Here is a 22763-nt window from a genome sequence, read left to right as displayed (position 1 = left end):
GGGTTCGATGTTGTGCAGTTTTGAGAAATAGGGGTTGATCAAAGGTGAGTCGACATTTTAATGCTTTGTTTATATAATATAGACCCCAACTGTTTAGTTTGCACCTATTTTGCATAAACTTGTCTCTACATCTTTTAAGACTATATTCAGAAAGTTATGTTTTTTGTGGCTATGACTGCAGGATTAGTTTCTATTTTTCCATCTCACACTTAATACATAAAATTCCAACAAAAATGCTTTCAGCAATTTAAATTATATGACAATGGTGCAGATTCAAAAAACCCTACACATGCTCTAAAACCATGTGTGCATTGTGGCGTGATGCTCTCATGATAGCACACCATTTTCTATTCTGTAAGTAGATCTATGCACCATGTAGAGCTGCACAAACAAGGTACACTTCGTGTCATGCTAATTACAACATAAGCAGCTGAATTGTGCTCTAATCAACCAACCCAAGATGGAGGAGCTGTTCAACAAGCTATAAAGCAACCATGCAGACTGAGTGCTGGTTTTCCCTGTGAATTCCAATACAGGAATACAGCTACAGAATCTAGGCTTCAGGGCAAGAATGTCAGGGCTGCTGTTGCTCTTATTCATGTGTATGTGCAGCAGGCCCAAGTCTATGCTGCTGCTGCTACTGCTGCTGATAGACCATGGCCAAAAAGGAGGAGAGTTTTTAGACCCCATTTAACTTTTCATAATCTGCATGAGGTGGAAATTATAGACTGCTACAGGGTGGACAGAGACAAACTACAATAACTCTGCAACCTCTGTCATCCTCAACTGAGAGCAAGGGCAAACCCAGGGGAACAAATGTCAGTGAAGACTAAGGTATTTATAGCACTTGTAATTTTATCTACAGGCACCTTCCAGAGACCAAAATGGGCATATCTACAGGCACCTTCCAGAGACCAAAATGGGCATGCTGGGGGTGCCACAGGCATCAGCATCCAGGATACTCCATTAATTCATGAATGCTCTGTTGCAACATGCCAGTGAGTACATATGTTTTCCCTGAATAGCTGAGGGCAGAGCCAAAACTATGCAGGAGTTCTACCCTGTAGCACACTACCCTGTAGTTCTGGGTGCCATACACTGTACACATGTAGAAATCAAATCACCGCCCAGGGAACAGGGAAGGATGTACATAAATTGAAAGGGCTACCATTCTATTAACTGCCAGGTCATGTGTAATGCTAAGGAAGGGAATCATCCTGAATGTGTGTGCTGGCAACCCAGGCAGTTACCACAACTGACATATCTGGCACAACTCTCAACTGTATGAGATGTTTAACAGGGGGTATATCCCACAGGGTCAGTTACTGGGGGATGCAGGTTATATACTGGAACCATGGCTGATGATGCCCATCAGAAATATACACACACCAGCTGAAGAATGCTATAATGAGGCACATGTGCAAACAAGAAGTATCACAGAGCATGTGTTTGGACTGCTGATGTCAAAGTTCTGGTGCCTAGATGCATCCAAGGGAGCTCTGCAGTACAATCCCCATACATGTGCTGAAATATTTATAATCTGTGCCATGCTCCACAATATCATCCTGAGAAAACAGCTTCATCAGGAACTGCAAGGGGAAAGGCCACACATTTCACCACCACTGGCAAGGTCACTACAGCCACATGCAGCTGAGGAGTCAGAGGGGGAACCAGCAGCCGCTGTAGGTGTAGGCAGACATAGACATGCACAATATGGCCTCACACTAGCCAAGAGGCAACAGATAGCATGCATGCTTACCACCTAAGGGGCTAAAACCTTCATTCTACTGACATACATACAGTAACATTGATGCCAGGCAATGCCCACAACCTTTAATTACCTGTGTAATAGCTGTGTACTTCTAGCATCGCATAGTATCAGCCCTGAACTAAAACTCTTGCAACTGCTGGATTACCAAGGTAAGTGTTGAACCTGGAATAGAAAAATAAATGTCAAAGAATACAAATGAATGGCATATCCTTGCATACTGTTACTTGGTAATGTGAGTAATTATAAGGTGGAGGATTTTACAGCAATTACATCAAGATGTGACAACACTAACTTATGTGACTACATGTCTCCTCTATCAAGTAATAGGTCTTACATCTAAAATGTACAGATTGTCAGTGAATGTCCATATTTTGACCTGAAATGTTTGTAATGGCAAATCATTAGAGTAAAGTTAGAAAATAATGACATACATGTCAGGCTCCATATCCCTCAGAACAAACTTAAAATCAGTAATGCAAAACCTGTTATTCCATCAACAGTCTAAGTTTGTAAGACCACAATGTTTAAAATCTTTACCTATTGTTGGGCCTTCATCACACTTTTATTTATGGCTTGTTCTAGCTTTATTGGTCTAAGAGTTTGTCTGGGATGTACACATTACAAAATCTGTAAGAAAGCAGTATAATTTGCAAAACAAAAACAGATATACTAAGCACTAAGTCAGCTATGCACCCTGCGCATCAGACCAAAGACTTATGTATCCCTGAATCCAAAAGTTAGAAAACAAAGATATGGCACAGTTATCACCATTTGCACAGGGTGTTGTTTGGGGGACAGGAGACCTACGCTGACACAAAAGGTAGTGAGTGCATGTGATAAGAGAAACAGGCAGACATTTGGATGAAGTATCAAATGGCCACTGAGACAGAATAAGCTTTAAGTCTCACGACTGAACCATGTTACTGTTATGTGTGTGTGTCTGTATGGCCACACCAGGTGAAACTGGAGTGTCTGCAAGAACACAGCCAAGAACTGGTGTGAACACTGGTGTGAGCCATGCATGGTAGACGTGACAGTTCATTGTCATCATCTCTGACCCTGAGAACTGGCTCTGCCAGGAGTTACACTGGCACATCCTCAGCCACAGTCAGATGCACTGCTGCTACCAGATTGTGATTGATGCCTGCTGGACAAGCTCTCCTCACAAGTATGCCCAGGACCATGATCCCATGGCCTGTTATGTCTGGATGTGGACACCTCAACCACTGACAGAGCATTGGAAGTAGTGCCATGGTGGAACTGTGATCAGGCACGGCCATGTCAGCTAACATCAGATGATGTGGCTGACCTACATCCATGAGGATGCCATCCCCCTCCCAGCAGTGGTTCCATCACAAACACCACCAATTTCAATGTATCATTCATTCAATCCATTGAATTGGCAACATGGTGGAGGCAGCCACGAATGTCAGCCTGTGCTGCATCTACAACCCTAAACATGTATTCAGAGGCCCTATTGGAACATGCCTGCACCTCTTTGATGGCCCTAAACATATGTTGAGTGGCACTGAAAGACACATTTTGATCAGGTTGAGGATGGACAGCAGGTCTCCTCCAAGCAACCATAACAACCCTCCTGCATTAGACATCACCCACACTTTGGCATTGGCCAGAGTTAACAGGCCCTGAAGCTGCAGTACCTACACTACCCTGATCAAGTTTCTTACTCTCTACCTGTCCACTATCTGAGGGCTCCCTGAAATGGGTTTGCTTAGGCCTAATGGCTGTATCCAATGTAATTACAGAGGATGGTTGAATGTCAACCTCAATGTTAGATTCAACCTGTGCACCCCCCAACTGTGCCTGTGTTTGGCCATCATCATCATCAGAGTCTGCTGATACTCTGACATCAGGTATTAAGAGTCCGGCACTTTAATTTTTAGGAATACCTTGATAATAAGCAACAAACACAGGAAAGAAATTAATAACTACACTACTACAGTTCAATATACACTAACAAACTAATACTGGTGCGACTAACACAGACGGTACAGCAATACACACACAGTCCTGACACCTACCTCACACATACGGATAAATGAATATTTCTGTGAAATGTTCATCAAAACTGAAATAAAAATGTTTGGCTTACAATGTGCAGATAACTCCAGACTTTCTAGAGGGGATGGTCCTGGAGAAGTTAAACAAAATGTAAGGCCACCATCATCACAATAACAATAACAAAGGGGCAAAAAATATTGGCCTTTATATGTCCATTAGCAATACATTTAACTGAAACTTAGGTTACACGTCCAACCCAAGGCCATGTGTAATGAACTAGAATGTGTTGTTATCTTATCAATCTATAACTAGCTATCCCCCGAAAAAAATTATTAAACCAACTTAAGTATTACTTCCAATATTTTGCTATACAAAATATATTTAAAAATTGACATAGATAAGCTTAAATGGAAGCTCATCCTGGGACATACTTGCCCTCCTTGAAACAGCAGCAATAACATCAATCACATGCTGTTGTGCACTTTTCTCTGAGCTCTCTGGACCTCTTTCAGTGGGCAGAAACTCTTCATTTGGTGTCAGTGGTGGCTCTGTAGCAGCCCCCCCCCGGTAGCCAGCTGTCCATGGACCAGTGCAGCTGCTCTCCTCTGGGATGATGAAGTCATGTCAGTGGCCCTATGATGCACCTGATCATATTTCCTGCTGCATCCCTCAAGAGCATTCATATTGTTCACTATCTGATATCCAAATTTTCATTCTTTCAGACATATCTCCAAGTCCTCTGTCAAGTAAAAAAGTATCATCTTACTGAAATACTTGGATAACTGCATCATTTTCAGATACACTGAATAGGGTTTGTGCAGATTGGGATGCTTGGCTGCCATAGTCCTAGGTGACATAATACACAAAAGAAGGATACTACGCATAAATGTCACATAAATAAAAGTCCTACTTAGATATAATACATATCAGTCTTTCAATATTACCCAATGGATTAACAAAGGACTTTCAATTATTCCAATATAAAAAATGGGTTATGTGGTTGTAACATATCACAGTCACACACAAACAAAGGGTTGAACCAAAAAAAGAAGTAACTCAGTTAAAATATTTTGGTTGTGCCAGCACAGAAATGGAACTTGGCTCCCCCACCCCAAAACAACAGGCAAATGACATTTTTGTACCTAGCAAAGGAATAAAACATCAGTGAATTGTTATAAGGGTTATCCAACAAACCACTCCCAAACCGTGTATGCACTTACCACAGAACAGTCATTTATATGCAATTGCCAGTCACCTGTACCTGTGGCCAGCACTCCCCTGGAGGTGTCTATGGGCCATCCTAGAAGGCTAACACTCCTGAGTTATTGACAAAATAAGACATTTATATTTCACTAAAATAACAATAGAAGAGTGGAAAGAGAAAGAAACAGTTGTAATATTAACACTTGTGATGAAAGTTAATAAGACTCTGCATCTAAAAAAGTAAAATGCCCTGACAAAAATGCCTATGCCATCAGTAAACTTCTAAGAAGTATATACAGATAAAAGTAGCATTTACTAATATATATATATATATATATATATATATATATATATATATATATATATATATATATATATGTGTGTGTGTGTGTGTGTGTGTGTGTGTGTGTGTGTGTGTGTGTGTGTTTATCTTCCCAGTCACAAGTGAGCAAATCCAGTATGTAACAGAAAAATGCAGTCATACCTTATCAAAATCAGTATTCTTCTGTGCTGATAAATTCAAAGTAATAGCAATCTTCTCCTGTGTTAGCCACATAGGCAAGTCTCCTCACTGTCAGGTTCCCTAGCTACATGGTTAACTTTTCATTGTGGAGATTCAGGCCTGTGAGCATGATGAAAATGAAAATGGGGTGTGAACTCATTAGAAATGCTGAATCCCAAATTCTTGGTTCCTTGTCACAGATGCAAACATAGTGCAGGCACTCCCTCAGTGTTTATTGCTAATGGATTACAATTGTGAATGATTATTGGTAGGGAGAAGGAAAGTTCAGCAGCAATTTAGACTCCCTTACCTCTAGTGGGTGTATCAGCCAGGCTGGAGTTGCAAAGTGCAGAAGTAAATGTATTAAGGTTTTACATGTAAGTAAGCAGCACACATTTCCCATTTTCTGTTCAGTAATATCAAAACTCCTCTGCATTTCTTGAAAACTGTATATTATTGTCATTTAATGTTCTCAAACATTTTAAGGACATAATACAAATTGCCTTACAGACTGCATGTCTCAGATTACTACTCAGAGAAGAATGAACACCATACAAAGATAAGACAGAGCTGCATTTCTGCAAACGATAGTCACAAATGGTTGTGTGATCACTCATTGCACTACATCTGAAATTAACATATGTACAAACAACTCAGAAGTGTACAAGTGCCATATGTCATGTTAATACTGTGGATGATTTCTGATTTGCATCTATGCACAGTGATTTACATTTCTACTGCAAAGACATCCTTACTGTATTTTGTGGGTTCATTAGTATGAGAGTTGAAATCCAGACTTGTGTAAATAGTGTACTAACATTTATATTGTAATTTTTATTTGATATATTTTTTATTATTTTTTTTAATACCAGTATTCATGCAGTGAGCAGCTTAGCACAAACACAAGAAACAGATAAATGGAATGTCATGTATTGTACTTCTATGATAATCAATTCATAAATGACACTTGTGAATCGTGTGTGTGTGTGGGGGGGGGGTGTAGCACATCTACTAAACATGGTGATCTACACAGTATAAACTATCTGTAGATGACAATTCAAGTCCCAATTTGTCTTTTAAGGATGAAACCTAAGAAACACTGCTCACACAGATAAGTCAAGTTTAGTTTTGCTTCTTGCATTTGCACATAGCTTACTATTGCACAAGCCTGGACTAATGACTCACACATGAAGCAGACAGAATGTCTGCAGACAGGATGCAGACATTCTCAATTTCAAAAAGGATACATTGCTGCATTTTTTGCTTTCCATTGCACAAACACACTAAGTGGCACTGCACGGTGGTGAACAACCTTCCCCAACACCTGCAGATCTAGAAGGGTCTATGACACAGCATCAGAAAGGCTTTTCATTGAACGGCCTAATATTTGGAAAGTGCGTTATAGAAATCAATTTTGTGGGGGGCTTTGTCCCCCACACTCTCTGCTAAATATATATATATACTAACTCTGAGATCGCACTACAGTGAGGAAAGGGCAAATTCTCCGATCTTCACTGTAGCGCAGTCTCACAAAACTGACTTCTATTAACCCACTTTCCACTTATTAGGCCGTTCGATGAAAAGCCTTTTCGATGCTGTGTCATAGACCCAAACTAGAATACCTGCGGTGAGGAAGCAGACAGTAGACAATTTCAAAGCAGATGCATTCTGTCAAGTATGTTGGGCACCAAGCAGCAGTTAACATGCAGCAGTTAATAATGAATAAGAAAATATCCAACTGTTTTTTTAACTATTCCTGTGGCAGCAGGTATAAGTGTAGGCCTGCAATACAGACAATCCTGGATTCTAATACAGAAAACTCCAATATTTTACTGTTGTTCTATTTTATTTTATAGCTTATATTAAAATTCACATAAAAATTATTACACACTCCCAATTTTATTAAGTGCTGTGCACTCAATTTTATTAACCTCACATGAATTATTTGTGTGAGTGTGGGTATACTAATATGTTTTGTGATCATAATTGTATTCTTTGGCCTTGGATGGTCTTCAGACTTCAATAACAGTCACACACACAGGTATGTATAAACCAGGATCTTGTCAGGTTACACACCTACATGGTTAACCCCTCAGTCTGTCATTAGTATTTATATGTGAATAATGAGTATGTCTGAAAAGCACATCTTATGTGGCAAGGATGAAAAATTGCCACCGTGGAAGAAAATGTTTTATCCCTTATGCATAGGTTTGAATCCCACATTGTAAAAAATAATTTTATCATTGTATAAGGCCACTCAAAAAAATGTATCAAGAAATAAAATGTATGCCCCCCCCATACATGTCTGCAAAGTTAAATCACCTATCAGTTCCAGCAACAAACAACCCTCAAACTAATGCCAATTGTCAGATTAATCTTCCAATTTCAAAAATTGCTTTCCTTTCTGCTTGGCACTGTTGCTCTCTGCTTGATGTCACACAAATGTAGTTGGCATTGTTGTTCGGGTTTGCATGCTACCAATAATTGCAATAACAGGCATTGGCAGGAAACCATTCTTACCTACTGCTGTTTTCTCTCGTTGGACATGTCAGATGTTAGAAGGGAAGGTGCCCAATTTAGGGCACAGATGTAAGGTGTTGGGGAGCCCAGAATCTTCACTGGATTCTTTGCAAAGTGCCACAGCTGAAGGCTCTTGCTGGGGGACTATACTGGCTCCCAGTCAAGTCTGAGGCATGGAATAGTCTGGCTAAAACTGTCTCCAGTGTGACTGGCATTCCATGCACTAAAGAACAGTGTAGGCATCACTTTAATCACCTGAAAAGGTGCAAGAGGGATACACTCAACCAGTGGATGGATGAGTTGAGTACTGGTGACATCCCATAGTTGTGTAAGTATACCGATAAAGAGAATTTATAGTAAATTAAAAGCTGCATATAGACAAGACTGGTATGCATAATGTTCTTCTCTTTATTCCACAGCCAATGTAGAAATTATGATTAATAGAGATGTCCATGCTGAATGTTTAGAGAGAATGAGGGAAGCAAGGGGTATGCATGCAGCAAGCATGCATGCTTCAGTCAGGTCTATATTAAATCATTGAACGCTTAGAAACGTGAACTATGATTTATTGACCATATGTAAGCGAAAGCTTACAAACTTGAATGCTTAGAACAGCGATTTTTTCTCCAAGGGAAAAAAAATTGCTGTTCCAAAAAAAAAAAAAAATACACTTAAAACATAACATAAAGTGGGGGGCTTCACCCCCCACACCCCCTGACGCACCTACTTAAATATACCAACTCCGAGATCGCACTATAGTGACAAAAATGGCAAAGTAGCAGACACGGCCAAGCTATTTCTTTCCCAGGGAAAAATTCACTTATATGCCACTTCATTTTGCCTTTTTGTCTTTTCAAGTTCAACCAAAATGCATTCGAAAGAATGCATCTTCAGTCATCTAATAGGACCCCTTCAGTCAGTAGCACAAGCCAGCTGTAGGAGTCAAGTGTAATACTGTAGTCAGATATTGGGAGTTCAAATACCAAAAGTAACAAATATATAGTAAAAGCATTTAAAAAGATTATATAATAATTTCAACAGAAGTGACATAAATGCCCTGCTGTTAACTTGAAATGTATAATTTGACCAAGCATATGTGCAATACATGCACACTGCAAGGATTACATTGAGCAAGCGTTAGTTATAGTCTGTAGCTCTTAAGAAGTATACTTAAATGTAAAAGTAAACATAAATGCTTTATTACTGTGATAATACATTGTGTGTCAAATATGATAGTGTTAACTATCAATTATTTCCTCAAACCCCAACTCTTATATCTCTTTTTTTATTTTTCTATGTGTTGTCAAAACGTTATCATATTATTCATTTCTGACAAATTACAAAATGCTTTACAGCACAGGGAGGTAGGCCAACTCCCATAGCTCAGCCTGCCCCCACTCCATTGCTTCCTGCACCGACGCCCAGCACATCTGGGACCCAGTCTGGCAGTACTGCCTCTGCTGCCCCTGCACTACCTGGGCCCTTCAATCAGGTAGCACTACCCCAGCATCTAGTGCTGTGGTACCCTCTGGGAGTAGGTGATGATTTTTATCACCCACCAGGAGATGCCATGTTTGATGCATAGGGTCATGCACAGCACCATTGGTGCATGCCTATGCTTTCAATTATGGTGTGTAGGAGAAGATGTCAAGCACTCCAAAAGCCAGTGGAGCAAGGAGACGGTGGTGACACTCCTGCAGGTGAAGTCTAGATTCTATCAGTCCCCATGTTTGATGGGCATGGGCATCTGTTGTCCCCTCCCTAACCCCATTCATTGTGTCCCCCAACCTGCTGTGTCTCTCACCATCCTTGTGTCTTGTCTTGTTTGTCCTGTTTGTTTGCATCTGCTTCCTCACCTACCCTATGTACCAGACCCAGAAATACATATGTCCCTTACCCAACATTCCTCTCTTACTGAAGTAAAAAAAAATGGGCACCTGTCACACACAAAAAAAAAGACTTTCTTTCTGCTTGGCACTGTTATCCTGTACATAGCTCTCCATTTTGCACACATGTCTTTTTGACACACTTGATTCAATCCAATTAGCTATACAACATGATTATGTTGTTTTCACCCCTCTTTGTTGAGGTGACAGTCCAAATTCAGCCAATATTCTCTACATATTTTCATTTTACACTGTTGAAGAAGTGGATAGCTATGATTCTTTCCTACCACCCTCCTGTACATTCCTATATTGCTTTCCCTTTGTTAATCCCCTTGCTTGTCCTCATTTCACCCCTTTCTTATTTACCCCATTTTAACACCTTTAATCTGGTCAAAAAATAGAATCACACACAACACACATAAGTAAAAAAAGGTAACGGAGAACTCTGTGTTTTGCCTCTGTGCTTGCATGGAGTTTGGCATCGCACATCAATGTGGAATGACGGTGAACGGCTCTTCCTTGGTGCTGTTACCTCCTTGCAGGGGCACTTAAACATGTTGTGCTAAGGTAACACACAGTGAATGTAGAATAAAAAATTATTCCATTGCAATACAAATACTTATTTAAAACCATTACATACACCTGGATTCGAACCATATATTATCTTGGCTGCAAAAGAAATGTGTCAATGCATTTACACCTGCTGCAACAGAGTCAATTAAGCAGCAGATGTGTTTCATATACTCAATACTCAGAAGTCTCATAATTTTAGCAATGGGTCTTGCGTTTGCTTACCATTTAACTATGCACAAACAGGGAAAGCAGCAGAAATGTGTATCTTGCATGCGCAAACCCACTGCTCAGCTGAGCACTATGGAAAGTGCACAATAACATGCATTACTTATGTTTACTGTCCATTTAGTTTTCATCCCATTAAAGTACATGTAAAAACACAAACAAAGGGAAGGCATTTTTTTAAGGAAAGAACACATATTTACACTGCAGCAATCTGTTACCTCCATTCATGCACATCAAACTTGGTATCTCAGTGTTCACAAATATATCAACTACAGTTCAGAAATAAATAACTAATGCTTTCTTATATACCATGCTCATCTTTATAATGACAAAACACATTCAGATTTTCCAATACTTGTTGCAATGTGGACAGCTGTTTGCAAATAGTTTTGCAAGCCTGTCTTTTAAAAGTATACCTGCACATTGGAAATGCAACAGCAAATGCTACACTTTGACAGCTCATCAATATAGTAACAGGCACATCTTTAATACCTTGACAGCTGTAAATGACTAGCGATCCACTTCAGACAGGCCTCTCAACATCTTCTCTCAAACATCCAATGATGATGTCATCTATTATAAATTGTCTTGCAGACTTGTAAGTCAGACTTGTGTTATGGTGCCTGTGCTAAGTACTGAGTTCTCCAGTCTGTATACTTAGGTAGGGTTTCTAATCTCACTACAGTCAACTTGTGTGTGTATGTGTGTCTATCTAGTCTAAAGAGCATAACTGTGTATCCTGCAGTCATCACTACAATCCCATGGAGTACCAATAGTTTGACAGCTGGACATGTCTACACATACATTCTACTCAGCCCTCCCAATATCTTCTCTCAAACATGTCATCTATTATAAATCTTTCCGCAGTCTTGTAAAAGTCATACTTGTGCTGTGACAATTGCTTTTTATGGAGGTCTCTAGTTGGTGTACTTAGGTAGGGGTTCTGTCCTCATTGCAGTCAGTGTGTGTGTGTGTGTGTGTGTGTGTGTGTGTGTGTGTGTGTGTGTGTGTGTGTGTGTGTGTGTGTGTGTGTGTGTGTGTGTGTGTGTGCGTGTATTCACTTGGTTGACATTAGAGAGAGCATTTTACGCAGCATATGGGATACTGCTATTACCATCTTCCTCTGAACAGACTCTGCTGATGTCATCAGCTAGAGCTGTCTCTCAAGCATGTTCTGTTAATGTCACAGGCTAGGTTAAGATCTGTAGAGTGAGTGATTGTTGTACCATTAGATTTGCAGATGTGCAGCATTTCCATCAGGGCAGGGTCAGGTAATGGTCTGTAGGCCAGGTACAAGTCACCTCTCAGCAGCCTATACGATAGAGAGTACAGTGACAGTGTTTTCAGTGTATCCACATAAGTCATGGCATGGCTTGCTGGCCCTGTATTTTCTTGCTGAGAAACACCTGTGGTCTCTCCAGATTCCGCAGGTGTCAGGTGAGGTATATGCAAAAGGAAGCATTGTACTCTATTAGTGGTCTGATGACAGTTGAGTACAGTTGTGTTATAACATCCTGAAACCTGGATGCGATGCCCTGACCAATGAGGTGCATGATGTAGAAGGCTTTAATTACCACTGTAGAAACATGGTGGTCAAACTTTAGATTGCTATCTACCTGTGTTCCCAGGTCTTGCACCACTAGGTTTGAGCTTGGTGGAGGGGGGTTGTCAATATTGCAATTAGTGGACCATGTGGCTTGGGCACCAATCATTTGTCTGCATTAGCCCCTCCTGTAATAGGCTAAAAGCACTGGAGGAGCTCAATGATTGCACCCAAGTTGCAATTATCAGAAAACTTGGTAAGCCAAAGGCCTTCTAATTTAACCTGGACTTCTGAGAAATAGATTCTGAACAGTAAAGAGCCGAGCATAGATCTTTGTGGTATGCCACTGGTGACTGTTCTGTTGATGGAGGTTGAGTCACCAGATTTGACAGTATATGTTTTATTTTTCAGCCAATTGGCTAACCATCTAGTGACATAAGGGTTAATCCCCAGCTGGGAGAGTTTATCAATGATACCCGAGTTGGGGATTTTGTCAAAACCCTTGGCCAGATCAAAAGAGGTGGGATGCAGTGTCCTACCTTCATCCAGGGCTTTGGTGATTTTCTTGGAGAAGTCGACTACATTTAATAAGTATGATCTGCCCCTAATGAAGCCAAATGGGGTTGGGTCTAGAGTTTGAAGGCCACATATGTCCATATTGATAAGGTCCATGAGGATTCTTTCCATGGCCTTGCAGATGAGACTGGGCAGACTAATAGGTCTATAGTTCCCAGTGTCAGTTGCTGCCCCCCCTTTGTGCAAAGGGATTACTTCTGCTGTTGCCTACTCCACTGGAACAAAGACAGATATCAGGCTAGGGCTAAAGAAGAAGCTAATTGGGTGTTCTAGGTCCTGTTTTAGATTGCTTAGTAAGAAACCTGGGATGTTATCTGGTACCATTGATGCCATGTTTTTAGCCTTGGTGAGAGCAGTTATGACCTGGTATCTAGAGATACCAGGCAGCAGACTGGTGTTAGGTATGCTTTGGGGTATGGTCTGAGGTGCCTGGGGTGCCGAGGTTTGCACCAAATCTGTTGGCTAGCAAATTGGTAATATCCTCTGGTGCTGCTTCATGTTTTCACTCCTAGCATTAAGCAGCAGAAATGCGTGTTTGCCTCCAGTGGATGTTGTTACATCAGAACTCTTGTTGTTTTGACATTGCCAAAAAAGGCACTATAGGGGAGGCAAGTACCTTTGCCAGTATCTAGCAGCCTAGAGGACACAGATGCAGACCATGTCTGGCAAAGCAGCATGGCTTGTCAACCATGTCATTCCAGGCTGAGAGATACTGGATCCCCCTGTATTGACACCAGAAGCTAAGCCAATTGTTGAAGTCCATCATCTGTTGTTTACATTGTGGGATCATCTGGGGTGAAGGTAGAATGCTGCTTAGGGCTAGGGTCATACCTGTCTTGGACACATAATGTGATCATTCAGTTATATGTCTATTCAGATAGTTCAGATAGGTATGTCTGACGTAATTCACCCTGACATGAACTATGACAGTCATAACAGTAACTGATGTTGAGTGACATGGTATAATACAATTGAATGCATATTTGTTGGTGTATTAGGACACGTGTTGTAGTGGAGCAGATCAACCATCAACAAAGTTCAAATTCTACCATCACAGTGACAATTGCAATATGGCATAGGTTTGTATGTGTCTACATACCATCAGTAAATGATCTGTGACACACATCAATATGAATTCATGTTGATTACATGGCTACATAACTCTTGCCTCATACTTATGTTGTTAATCTGTGATATATTCAACAGTGCATCACATGTTTTGATACAATTGCAACCTTGGGGAATTCATTGTATATGCAGATGTGTTGCAAGAAGCAAGAATTACTGAGGGGGGTCAGTAACACCATTGTGTGACTATTAGCATTTGTGTCAGTAAGTTTCCTGCATGAGCCATAAACAACTGGTCTCTACTGTGTCCTGATATGGCATCAGGCTGCTCAGACACAGCCTGCCCATGAAACACATATAGGCAAATGTGCAAATGATGAAGGCACATGACATTGTTACAGTTGTACAACTGTGTGCATGGTACCAGTGTGTGGAATGCGATGAATGACCATGGTTGTATGTGTAGATATTTTCACAAATCATGTGACCAGAAATTTTAGTTTATTGGCTGTTTGGGCAGTTTTTCCATCTCTTTCAACTTTCTGGTTTAAAAGCCTGTGTTTGTACTTGTTTCCCACCTTTCCTGTAACTAGACTAGTACAGATACAGATTTGCTGTATCCAGGACTGTGTGCAAGCTTCTGAGCAGTGCCAAAGTCTTATCTTCAATTTTTCCCTTAAATCTGCTTATTCTGTCCTCTCCTGCACTTTTACAATCTTATTAGTCTAGCACTTCACCAGACGTCTTGTAGCAATTATTGTAGCGCACAAAAGTGCTACCAGCACTAAATGTTCTACAAGGAAACAGCTCCAGTACTTATTATTAATGCCCACCACTCCAGGCATGTCTAAAGGTCAGTTCCCTGTGCTTTCTCCTATTAACCAAAGGTGGTGGTGTTTCATATTCATAAAGTATGTGCACACCTCCAGACCGGTAGCTCAACATAATGCATCAGAGATACTTCAGGTGCAGCTAACACTGGGTAAGACAGCGATTCAGGTCATAGCCTGCTATAAGTCCCCATCCATGTCCCAAGGCTCACACTCCATGTTCCTAAGCACCCTGTTGAATATTAGGGCCCAACCTAACACTCACATACTGGGCAACTTCAACTACCCCTCTATTAACTAGGATAACTACTCATGTACCAATACACTTACCCAACATTTCCTGAAATTCATTAATTCTAGTGCACTGGACCAGCTCATTCTTACTCCCACTAGAGGTAGCAACATCCTTGACCTGGTCATTACTAACATAGGCAACTGTTGCTCTACACCAATAGTCAACTCCTCCCTGGTTAGATCTGACCACAAACTAATCACCTTGAAAATCCACATCCCTCCCATCCCCCACCCCCCTGCAAAGGTAACCACCATGAAAAACTTCTCCAAAGCTAACTTTGGGCTCCTAAAAACACCCATGCAAATGGAGAATAGTTGCATGACCACTGAATCATACACCAATGCACTGTATGAACACGTACACAAATGCATGGATCTCGCCATACCCAGTAGAACCAAGATGCTCTCCTTCAAAAAAAGGAAGCCAAATCTGGTGGTCCCCTCTCCTAAACAAACTCTACAACAGAAGGAGGAAACTGATGCGGAATAAGGTGAAGTTGCAAGACTGCAAAAACTCCCTTATCAGCCTCAAAAAAAAGTAGAGATCCCCCATCAAATCCTCTAAAGCTAGTTATGAAAGCAGAATTGCAGCAGATAGTAAAGATAACCACAAGACCTTCTATAGTTATGTAAAGAATCTCCACGGCAATACCTAGATTTGCTCTCAGCTATTGCACAATGGTACCTCCTATACTGAGGCAAGAGATATTGTCAATATACTGGCCGATAGATTCAGTGCCAACTTTACTCCCACAAAGGACCAGTCACAATACCAGTAGATTGCCAGGCACCCAGTATTACTGCTGCACAGGTTAAAACACCACTGTCCAAGGCCAGGAATGCAGCTTCTATGGGAAATGACAATATCTCTGGTTATGTTCTACATGAACTACAGAGTGAACTGGCACCTCACCTGTGTGCCCTGTTCAGTCACAGCCTCACCTCAGGCTTTGTCCCTACTGAATGGCGCACTGCTACAGTCATCTCTCTCCACAAAGGAGGAGTGACTACAGACCCTGGGAACTATTGCTCCATTAGCCTGATGAGTCTGATATGCAAAGCTATGGAACACATCTTCATGGACCTAATAAACAAGGATATAGGGAATCTCCAAACTCTGGATCCCACACAGTTTGGTTTTGTGAAGAATAGCTCATGCCTGCTCAGACTAGTTGACTTCTTTGAGTCAGTCACCAGAGCTGTGGATGAAGGCAAGGTAGTTGATACAGCCTTCTTTGATCTTCCCAAGGCCTTTGATACCATTCCCCACTCAGGAATCATAGAAAAACTCACTAAGCTAGGCATCACCCCTATCTCACTAGGTGGGTTGCAAACCGGCTCACAGATAGAACCCACAGTGTGAAAGCAGCTGACTGCTGACCAGTCACAAGTGGAGTCCCACAGGGTTCAGTCCTGGGTCCTCTCCTGTTTGGCATCTACTTCTCTGAAGTCTAGGTCAACATGAAGGGACTCTGGCTGACAAAATTAGCAGATGGTTCCAAGTTGGGAGCTATTATTAACTCCCCAAGTGATGTTGACATCCTACAGAAAGGCCTCACTGAGACCAATGACTGGTGTCAGAATCATGGTCTTAAGCTCAATGCCAAAAAATGTGTCATCTTCCCCTTTGAGAAAATCATGGCTCCCATAAATTACCACATCGATGGTAGTCCACTGAACAGAGAAGGCATTATAAAAGATCTGGGAACACAGGTTGACAGCAACCTCTCTTTTGACCACCACATTGCCACTGTGGTCAGAAAGTCCTTCTATGTGACACATCTCATTACTAAGGGTTTTGCATCCAGGAAGAAAGAGGTCATTGTCTCCCTTTACTCTTCCCTCATTAGGCCAATCATTGAGTACAATGCCCCATTTGGCATGTACCTCACTAGACACCTGCAATAACTGGAGAGGCCGCAAAAATAACTCACAAAGAGAACCCTAGGCTTTAAACACTTGTCCTATATGAACAGACTCAAAAAACCTCCAACTATTATCTGTCTCATACTGCCTACTTAGAGGCGATCTCTGCTTGACTTACAAAGCTATGTCTGACCCAGCTCTGTTAGAAATGCTACATCTAAAGAAATCCCAATCCTTCCACACCACACACACCAGAGACCTCAACCTCATTATCACAATCAAAAGAAAATGCTGGAGGGACAGGTTCATAACCCAGACACTGCCCATGCTATGGAATAGACTTCCTATACATGTCAAACAGAGCAGCTCACTAGCCCTCTTCAAGAGAAATCTTGATGAGTGGATGGGAAATAGAAAATCCACCCCAAGGTCACTCCAGTGGCTCTACTCGACAGAGGCATGGGGAACTAAGGTCGGGTGCATGATGCCAGGGTAATCGTATAGGCTAGGCTTGTAAAGGCTCCAGGGTCATTAGCCTAGTACATACCTATGAACCTATGTATTCCAATACAATTGAAATGTTAATTGAAATACACAATTAATCACAGATAAGCATGTGGATACCATCAGATGTACCAACCCATAGTGAATAGACAATCCGCTAGCTGACTGTTTGTTTTATATGTCACCCCCTTGTCGCCGCTGTCCATCAGACAACATATGCATGCAAACCTTACGCAGTGTCTATGCTAAGGAGGGCAGCACATCTGTGCACTCTGCATGGCTAATAACACAGAATCAATAGGCTGAGACATCACCAATTGCCTATAGCATTACTCAGAACATGGACCTATCAGACACAGTTGGATCCTTACTTCAACACAGCTTCCAGATGGAATATGTTCCCGTAGAGGTGTGTACATCAACATGCATCCATCAGACTGGGGGGAACAGCACCTGATGCATGCATGCATAGACACATCCTGACTCTCCTCATCTGTGAGGTAGACCAACATGTTGTCATAGACCTTTTCTAAATGTACACGGGTAATATACCAGCTGTGTGCAAAGGACGTGATTTGTTCATGCTGCATACATGTCTGTTACATCTGTTAGATGTGCTTAAGAAGGTCAACAAGGGCATGCATGATGACAACAGTATCATCCTGCAGAATGTGATCAGGCCAAGGTGTTTGGCACAAATCCACACTGAGGTAATACTGCAGTGCTGTCACAAGTGGCCATAAACACCAATATCACCAAGTGGGTAAACCATTGGATTACATATGTGACATATAAATATGTTCACGTGTGTGACCTATATCTAGAGTCCAGTCATCAGGTCCATACCTCTGGGCTGTGTGCTAGAGATTTTTCTGTCCATTATTTAAGTCACAGATGTCAAGAATGACATACACATCCTGTATCCGAACAGCTGTCAGAAGGACTGCAGATTGTGTAACAATCACTGAATCCAGCTGTGATATTAGTATAATACACGCAGTATCAACACACACAAAAGATTGCTGCCACAGCTCTGAAGACACATGAGATAAAACAAAATCATGGGGGATTTCTTATAAAAGCAAATGCACAACCCAATGGTAATGTGGACAGCACACCCCTATGAGTAGACCAGGTGGTATATGACCTGTGTACTGAGGTAGATGGTCAGTTATGCGTAATGTCAGCCAGCATGTGCTCACAGTGGTGACTACTCTCTTGATTGCAACACAACTGAGAATGTGCAGGACATCCATATCAAATGCCTATTTGCCTCCATAGGTCACAGCCGTCATCACACTCTTTTTCATGTACCTCACATGTTCCAGGGATGCATAACTCAAGGGTACCACATTTGTCACAGTGAGCTCCCACACATCTTACTGGCCATACCTAAGTATTCTTTTTGTTGCATAAACATTACTGTTTGATGGTACGAAACCTCCATCAAGGTGTTATACCAGATGCATGCGTGATACCTGTTCTGGTGATGCACAGAGTACATACATAGCTGTTTGACAACACTGATGGCATGGGTTACATCTGTGACAGTGTGGATTATGCCATACATATGCCATGCACACCTGTCAACAAGCCTGGATTAATCATATTCTCACACACAGGTACAGCAATGTCCCTCTTAACACCTCCAGCAGATGTTACAGTCTCAGGATGGTCTGCTTGATTCCCCTCATAAATTGCTGACAACCCATAATAGTTGTACAAGTGTGTTCATGTAGAAGAATTTATGATCACTGAAAATCACATATGTTATGTCAGAGACATGGGATTACTGTTAGTATTTTTCTAATATTGTATATGATTGTGCATGCTTCTGTTTACTGTTGTGCATGAGCCTGTAACTATGTCTCATTTGGTTGAGACATCTGCTGACATTACAGTCATATTCAGGCAACTCATTTTGCACAGCTTCACAGTATGCACCTAACCCCTATTGTATATAACATCCTTGATATATGTCCTCTCCATTGTTCATGTCAGGATGCTTATATCATATAGAAATCTCCTCCATTGTTATGTCACCTTGTGTGACAGTCACATACTATACATTCACTGTACAGTCCGTACTGTATCATGTCGATATGTGATTAGGGTTCCTGCTACAACTGTCTTCACTGACATGCCCTCATCTGCTGTACATTGACATGTTTCACCTGTCCTCTTTCCCTGTGTTCATTCTTACAATTCATCTGTGTATTCCTATTCAATATACACGCTTCCCCTGACTGTTTATTTTTAAGGGCAGTCTATGTACCATTACGGATCATTTACAGAAGTTTTGTTTAGTATGCCTGACACAGATTTCCACAGTAGTTTGCACTGTATAAACATTCATATAATGTCTTGAAATGATATACATTTATGGATAACACTGGTAACTTTTCTGGCATAACTTGCAAACATGATGACCTATTCTGCCCCTAAGTAAACAGGTCTACATGTCTGCTGGTGTCCGTGTTGCTTTACATGGTTTCCTGGCTGGCAGCACTGTTGCTAACCACGAAACTGTGCTTATTTACATTTAAACATGGCATGCAGCATGAATATGTAATTAGCACTGCTGCTCACCATGAAAACATGTAAACTCCATGTAGGCTTCATGCTAAACCTACACGGAATTTATTGAATCTCCAGGAATGTCTATGCTTTCCCTTTATATTTACCAGCATACAAAAATAATATAACTCCTCATCCTTAAATGGGAATGTCTTATGAATGATACTTGGTAGAATTTATTTCTGTTTAAAATATAAATTCTGAATCCAGGTAACAAGTCAATGAAAGGGAGAATATGGCCATGGAGGTAGCAGTTTTGATGATTTGGAATGGACGCCTCAGCTGCTTTGCTTCTAGTTGCTTCCAGGAATGGAATTTCAAACCCTCTGTCTCTTTAAAGAATAATGTATATTGTTGGGCTGAATGACTGTCTTCCTCTGCTGAACTTAAAAGAGCCTTCATATCCCACTTATCTTGTACTAGTTTCTCACTATTGCTTGATCACAAACCATATGTGCTGACTTAACATACTTTGTACTGATGTAGTTTTCCCAGGAATAAACACCTATAACTACTAACTCTGTCTGACACACTAATTACTGATTCTTTGTACACAGAAACACACTCCAGCACATTTTCCTTGACCTTATCACTGATCCCATCTCCAACAGTATTTTATTTTTTCTGGCAAGCAGAGACAGTTACTTTGGAGGTAGCAGTTTGAAGTTAATCGTTCCTCAATTACACATTAAAGCACTTCACTCAAAAATGCACAGATACTGTACTTTTGCATTTGTACATGATATACCCCAAAATCCACATGCAAAAAATATGTCATGCAATACGCAGGTGTGTTCTGTCTGTAGTGTTAATGGCAACTGTACAGTTATATGACACCATTCTTAAGAATAAGCATGCATTTACAAATGAAGCATAGATACAGGAGAAATGTGATGGGTGTTTCAGTGCTGTTGAGAACAAAGATAGGAAAGCAGAGTTTAGAGCATCAACAAGGCCTAAACCTTAGCTAAGTCTATTATTCCTCATATACTTATTTTTATGATATGTTATGATATATAATTTACTAGATATATTAATGCAGCTTTCCTTTACAACCCTAGTCGTATGAATACCACCCAGGGTCTCCCCTGAAAAGAGACCATTGGCCTAGTGGGACTAAGCCAGTCAAGAAAGTATAAGTAAATAAATAACTAACTAAATAACTAAATAAATAAAATATCTGTACTTTTAGAGAAACTCTACAATAATTGCATGGATAATCACAGCATGGTAAGACACAAAACAAGATCTGTACTTGGAAAGTGAGACTGATAAGTGAAGTATTTATTAGTAATGGCTCTCTTGGCTCTCTTGTTTCTGTCTTCAGTTTGATACTTCGCTTTGGGCTTAAGATCAGCAGACTGCATAAAATTACATGACCGTGAATTGTTCAAGTTTAAACTGCTGTGCAATGCAGCAAATATTTTCCCTTTTCATTTCAATGGTGCTCTCTTCCTTGTACCGTCCTTTTTAATAGATTAAACTATTCAACCATTAGGTCAAACAAAAAAAAAAAGCAATTTACTAACTGACCCTACACTACATGACTGTATATGCCAGCATACCAGACTGCGCGTGTGCGCGCGCGCGTGTGTGTGTGTGTGTGTGCGCGCGCGTGTGTGTGCATGTGTGTGCGTGTGTGTGTGCGTGTGTGCGCGTGTGTGCATGTGTGTGTGTGTGTGTGTGTGTGTGTGTTTGCTTTTTATATATCTAATTTATCACACACAGAGAGAAATAGGCATGCACACAGACAGACACACACACTTATTTAAACCGTTCCACAAAGACATGGAAAAAGAAGCTGAGTACAGTCATGAAAAACCTTCAGCCATTTGTGACATTTGTTTTGAGTATTAATAGCTTGTATGTATGTGGTATGTTATCACTGTGACGCTTACTGAGTTCATAACTATTTTACTTACAATGCTGTTTATGCCCTTACTCAAATGCACCCCTTATCCTATGCCTGCCTTTTAGACTGTCAGAAAACCTACAATGTCTTCTCTGGTCTACATAATGGCCAGGATTCAGAAACTATCAGAAAACTGGGTTAAGAGAAATAGTGCTATGCGTGTCAAAGCACAGGGTGGGACTGATACAGAGAAATATGCAATAAAATCACTTTATCCAGGAAAATAGCATGGCCATCATTATATGCAAATGACAATATAATGATATGCAGATGAGCATTATGGAAATGAAACAAATGGCAACTACAAATAAGGATAAACATTAGCGGACATGGAAGAGATTTTCCAAGTATCTGTCTCACTAATGGTACACCAGTTCCTGTATGTGATGCTGGAAACATATTGAGGACCATATGTGGTTCCCTTGGATCACAGAGAAGTGAAGCATCACTATGTGGGCATTTTATGAGATAGCCTGTTTCCATGAGGTTCTGCATGCTGTTAACTACATCCCTATTTCCATCAAGGTCCTGCCTGGTCTACATGGTTTCCAGTATATCAACTAAAATAATTTACACTCTATCAACTGTTTGGAGGTTTGCAATGCAAAGGCTATTATTTACAATGTGTCTGTACAACCCCCAGGAAATCCCCATGATTTTCAAATCTGGCACACATGTAAGCTATACCATTAAATTATGCAGTGCAATTTTCCAAAAGGACATCTAATTGGCAACTATAGACATCCCTGTGACCTGACTACACAAACAAACTAGCAGTTGGGCAGATTATAGTCCACTCATAAAGGTATCTATTGTTGCGTCCCCCAGGCTAAGCTGAATATACCCAAGGCTAATGACATAAATACAATACCCTCAGAATATGGCAGAGAT

The sequence above is a fragment of the Protopterus annectens genome, chromosome 13.part0 (genome assembly GCF_019279795.1).
Source record: "Protopterus annectens isolate FY-2018-M chromosome 13.part0, PAN1.0, whole genome shotgun sequence".
In the NCBI taxonomy this organism is placed as follows: domain Eukaryota; kingdom Metazoa; phylum Chordata; order Ceratodontiformes; family Protopteridae; genus Protopterus; species Protopterus annectens.
Note: the sequence above shows the minus strand (reverse complement) of the source record.